Consider the following 6000-nt stretch of genomic DNA (forward strand, 5'->3'; position numbering starts at 1 on the left):
TACCATGAATTGCTCCAGATGACAACAAAGGGTGGATTGTTGCTCCCAAACAGCCGTGGCCCAGGAGAGCGCCATTCCTGACATTATTGTAATAATTCCTTCGATTCGAAGGGAATGAAGATGGCTGTAGCTCAAAAATAAGAGATTACTGAGAAAGAAAACCCAGACAGGTACCAGGATTCCCAAAATATCTCTCCGGAGGAGGTCAGCGGGGTTCTCGGGGAACCTGAATAGGCTGAACCAACTCACCACTAAAAGGAAAAAATGTACCGGGAGATTGGGGTTTCTCAGGGATGGCAGACAGCCTATTAGTTAACTCATTAATTAGCTCCATGGTAGCCTTAAACTCTTGGTCATGGTGTTCCATCAGGGAACGAAGCCCTTCCAACAGGTCCTGTAGTAGCTCCTCAAGCCTCCCAATAGTGACTCCCTGCAGGGAGACAGCGTGGCGGACCTGATCCAAGTCTGCAGGGTCTGTCATGGCCAGTTTGTACTATCTGGGCACAAGGTGAGACCCAGATGCAGACACAGGAGGCATATGGTTGGAGTCTTTGATATTTATTAATAATCCAAAAGGGGTAGGCAAGAGAATGGTCATGACAGGCAAAAGGTCAAAACCAGTTTAGAGTCCAGAAAAAGACAAGGGTCAAAACTGGGAATACTAGCAAAAATAGAATAAAAAAGGCAGGAGCATGGGGAAAACAAACTGGTTGACTTGGACACACAAGACGAACTGGCACAGAGAGACAGGAAACACAGGGATAAATACACGGGGGAAAACAAGCAACACCTGGAGGTGGTGGAGACAATCACAAGGACGTGTGAAACAGATCAGGGTGTAACACTGTCACCTGGATTCACCTGGTCAGTCTATGTCATGGAAAGAGCATGTTTTGTATACTCAGTGTATATATAGTCTTGTGAGTGTGCATAGAGTCAGTGCAAGACAGGGTCAGTGCAGATAGTCCAGGTAACCACTTAGTTAACTATTTAGGCGTCTCATGGCTATCTAGCAGACTTATGGCTTTGGGGTAGAAGTTGTCTTGGCGCCTGTTGTCCGAGGGCCAATGCTCTGGTACATTGGGTGGCTGGATATGGTGGAAATTTTTCTGGCCTTCCTCTTGGCCCATGCCAAATATTGTCAGTCTCCTGAGAGCGAAGGGGTGCTGTTGTGCCCTCTTCATGACTGTGTGGGTGTTTGTGGACCAGGTTTGACATTTCTAGATTTTAAGGACAAGGCCATTTGGCTTTCAAGAGGTGCCCAATCTGCCAGTGCATCAAGGCCATTAAACAAAATAGCCAACTAAACGTATTCGAAAACCGAAAAAAACACTAGCTTTTCTGTTAAGAAAAACATAAGTGTAAATGTAGATAAATTATTTGTCTGTAAAAGTGTAGATGATATATGCGTATTGGCTACAGCCTCACATGTCTACACCAATGTTGACATGAGGAAGGCACCAGAATTTAGCCAAACTTTAATGAGACTTTTAATTACATGACTAGGGGAGTTTATAGGTGTTATATTTCTATGTTGGTGTGTGTGTATGGTTCCCAATTGGATGCAGCTGATGATCGTTACCTCTAATTGGGGATCGTACTTAGTGTGTCCTTTTTCCCACCTGCGATGTGGGATATTGTTTTGTATGAGTGCCTATGTGCGCTATGTATTTCACGATTGTTATATCTTTGTTGTTTTAGAAGTTTCACTATCATTAAAATGTGGAACTCTACTCCAGCTGCGCCTTGGTCCAATTATTCATACAACATTCGTGACAGAATATCCCACCACTACAGGACCAAGCAGCGTGCCCAGGAGGTGAAGGAGTGTTGGTCATGGGAAGAGATACTAGGTGGATGCGAGACCCTTCCTTGGCGGGAGTCGCCGAGGAGTAAAGGAGGACAGCAACGACGCCGGGGTCCGTGGCCACAAACAGCCCAAGGACAACCCCGAGTTTTTTCAACCCACCCAACTTACGCCCTGGCACAAGGGGCAGTCGGCCGAGGAGAGAGCCAGAGACCGTCAGAGACCGTCTGGGAGTCGATGGAGCAGTTTGAGGAGGGATATCGGTGAGAGATGTTGGCTAGGAGAATGCTGCAGCGCAGGCATTTTGAGGAGCGTGTCATCAGTCCGGTGCAACCTGTGCCAGCTCCACGCACCAGGCCTCCAGTGCGCCTCCCCAGCCCGGTACGTCCTGTGCCGGCTCCCAGCACTCGTCCACCAGTGCGTGTGTACAGTCCTGAGTCTCCAGCGACGGTTCACAGTCCAGAACGTCCAGAGACGGTTCACAGTCCAGAACGTCCAGCGACGGTTCACAGTCCAGAGCTTCCAGCGACGGTCCACGGCCCGGAGCTTCCAGTGACGGTCCACAGTCCAGAGCTTCCAGCGACGGTTCACAGTCCAAAGCTTCCAGTGACGGTCCACAGTCCAAAGCTTCCAGTGACGGTCCACAGTCCAGAGCTTCCAGCGACGGTCCACAGTCCAGAGCTTCCAGCGACGGTTCACAGTCCAAAGCTTCCAGCGACAGTTCACAGTTCAGAGCCTCCAGAGACGGTCCACGGCCCAGAGCTTCCAGTGACGGTCCACGGCCTGGAGCTTCCTGCGCCGGTGCCATGGGCAGAGCCTTCCACTGCGCCGATGCCCAGTCCAGGCACGGCGTCCAGTCCCGCTCCATGGCCGGAGCCTTCCTCTGCGCCAGTACCCAGTCCAGGCACGTCTTCCAGTCTCGCTCCATGGCTGGAGTCTTCCTCTGCGCCGGTGCCTAGTCCAGGCACGGCATCCAGTCCCGCTCCATGGCCGCAGCCTTCCTCTGCGCCGGTGCCCAGTCCGGGTACGGCGTTCAGCTTGGCTTCATGGCCGGATCCGCGGTCTGAGCGGGTGCTACGTCCTGCACCAGAGCCGCCACCGACGCTAGTTGCCCACACCTCCCCATCTAGTTTCAGGATTTGCGGTCGGAGTCCGCACCTTTGGGGGGGTACTGTCACGCCCTGACCATGGAGAGCCCTCTGGGTTCTCTATGGTGTTTTAGGTCAGGGCGACTAGGGGGGTTTCTCTGTATTATATTTCTATGTTGGTGTGTGTGTATGGTTCCTAATTGGAGGCAGTTGATGATAGTTACCTCTAATTGGGGATCGTACTTAGTGTGTCCTTTTTCCCACCTGCGATGTGGGATATTGTTTTGTATGAGTGCCTATGTGTGCTACGTATTTCACGGTCGTTATATCTTTGTTGTTTTGAAAGTTTCACTATCATTAAAATGTGGAACTCTACTCACGCTGCGCCTTGGTCAAATTATTCACACGACGGTTGTGACACAGAGTCTGTTTAATATTTGTTTCTGGCACAGAATGACAAGCTGACCAATTTAATAAGTAGGCTAACTAAACTTTTGTACTATGGGGGATATAAAATTGACATAGCTATTGCTTTTGCTGTTCCTTACTCATCTTTTGGGCTGAAGAAAAGTAAATGTGGACAAATCTCGGAATTTGATAAGAAGGACGCGCACCATTACATTTTGATGTGCCTGTCTTCACTTGTACTTTGGAGCTGTGATGTCTGAGATGGATCCGACACGTGATGGGCATTGGCTAAAAATAATTTAAATATCTAAGAGAGCTATAAGAATGAGAGGTGACTTCGGCAATTGGCTCCCTGAAGGGCCCGCCCCAGGTGGTGAGGGTAGGCAGCAACACCTCCGCCACGCTGACCCTCAACACGGGGGCCCCTCAGGGCTGTGAGCGTAATCCCCTCTTCCACCCCTTGTTCACTCACAACTGCGTGGCCATGCTTGACTCCAACACCATCATCAAGTTCACGGTGGTAGGCTTGATCACCAACAGCGATTGAGACAGCGTACAGGGAGGAGGTCAGAGACTTAGCGGGGTGATGCCAGGACAACAACCTCTTTTAGTGGGCATTACGGCCACACAAGGGGAATCCACATCCATTGCCGTCGATGCCCCCGGTAAATTCAAGGCTTTGTGTGACCCATGGGGCTCCTGACCAGCTCCACTACAGCCCCCTCGATGTGGATGGGAACGTGCTCTCCCCTCTTTCTCCTGTAGTCCACGATCAGCCCCTTGGTCTTACTGATGTTGAGGGAGAGGTTGATATCCTGGCACCACCCTGCTAAGTCTCTGACCTCCCTGGAGGCTGTCTCATCGCCATTGGTGATCAAGCCAACCACCATTGTGTCGTCAGCAAACTTGATGATGGTGTTAAAGTCATGCGTTGACATGCAGTAGTGAGTGAACAGGTAGTATTTTAAAAATTTTATTTCACCTTTATTTAACCAGGTAGGCCAGTTGAGAACAAGTTCTCATTTACAACTGCGACCTGGCCAAGATATAGCAAAGTAGTGTGACACAAACAACAACACAGAGTTACACATGGAATAAACAAACGTACTGTCAATAACACAATAGAAAATAAGTATATATAGAGTGTGTGCAAATGGTGTGAGGAGGTAAGGCAATAAATAGGTCATAGTAGCGAAGTAATTACAATTTAGAAAATTAACACTGGAGTAATAGATGTGCAGATAATGATGTGCAAGTAGAAATACTGGTGTGTAAAAGAGCAAAAAAGTAAATAAAAACAATCTGGGATGAGGTAGGTAGATTGGATGGGATGTGTACAGCTGCAGCGATCGGTTAACTGCTCAGATAGCTGATGTTTAAGTTAGTGAGGGAGATATAAGTCTCCAAATTCAGTGATTTTTGCAATTCGTTCCAGTCATTGGCAGCAGAGAACTGGAAGGAAAGGCGGCCAAAGAGATGTTGGCTTTGGGGATGACCAGTGAGATATACCTGCTGGAGTGCGTGCTGTGTTATCGTGACCAGTGAGCGTGACCAGTGAGATAAGGCAGAGCAAAGACTTATAGATGACCTGGAGCCAGTGGGTCTGGCGACGAATATGTAGCGAGGGCCAGCTGACGAGAGCATATAGGTCGCAGTGGTGGGTAGTATATAAGGCTTTGGTGACAAAACGGATGGCACTGTGATAGACTGCATCCAGTTTGCTGAGTAGAGTGTTGGAGGCTATTTTGTAAATTACATCGCAGTCGAGGATCGGTAGGATAGACAGTTTTACGAGGGTATGTTTGGCGGCGTGAGTGAAGGAGGCTTTGTTGCGAAATAGGAAGTCGATTCCAGACTTAATTTTGGATTGGAGATGTTTAATGTGAGTCTGGAAGGAAAGTTTACAGTCTAGCCAGACACCTGGGTATTTGTAGTTATCCACATATTCTAAGTCAGAACTGTCCAGAGTAGTGATGCTAGTCGGGCGAGCGGGTGCTGGAAGCGATCGGTTGAAAAGCATGCATTTAGTTTTACTAGCGTTTAACTTCTTCGGGCTAGGGGGCAGTATTCGGGAGTTTGGATGAATGAGGTGCCCAAAGTAAACTGCCTGTTACTCAGGCCCAGTAGGTAGGAAATGCATATACACTCTAAAGTTTCCAAAACTGTTAAAATAATGTCTGTGAGTATAACAGAACTGATATGGCAGGTGGAAACCCGAGGACAATCATTCCAGAAAAAAAGCATTCAGCTCACCCTTGATTACAATGGCTGTCAATGGGAATATAAAAGGAAGACCTCCCAGGTTGCAGTTCCTAGGACTTCCTCTAGATGTCAACAGTCTTTAGAAAGAGTTTCAGGCTTGTTTTTTGAAAAATGAGATAGAATTGTGTCTCCTATTTTGACTGTAGTGTTTGTAGCGCGTTCCGGTGAGTGCGCATACTTCGTTATTTATCTCCGGTAATGGTCTCTGGTATTCTCCGTCTTACATTTTATAGTTTATTTACATATTAGGGTACCTGAGGATTGATTAGGAACGTTGGTTGATATGTTTGGAAGAAGTTTATTGGTATCTTACGGGATTCATTTGTATGCATTTTGAACGAGGGAAACCGGTGGATTATCGAGTCTAGTGCGCCAATGAAACTGACTTTTTTGGGATATAAAGAAGGCCTTTATCAAACAAAGGGACCATTTGTT

Source organism: Oncorhynchus clarkii, chromosome 6, assembly GCF_045791955.1.
Source record: "Oncorhynchus clarkii lewisi isolate Uvic-CL-2024 chromosome 6, UVic_Ocla_1.0, whole genome shotgun sequence".
NCBI classification, from domain to species: Eukaryota; Metazoa; Chordata; class Actinopteri; order Salmoniformes; family Salmonidae; genus Oncorhynchus; species Oncorhynchus clarkii.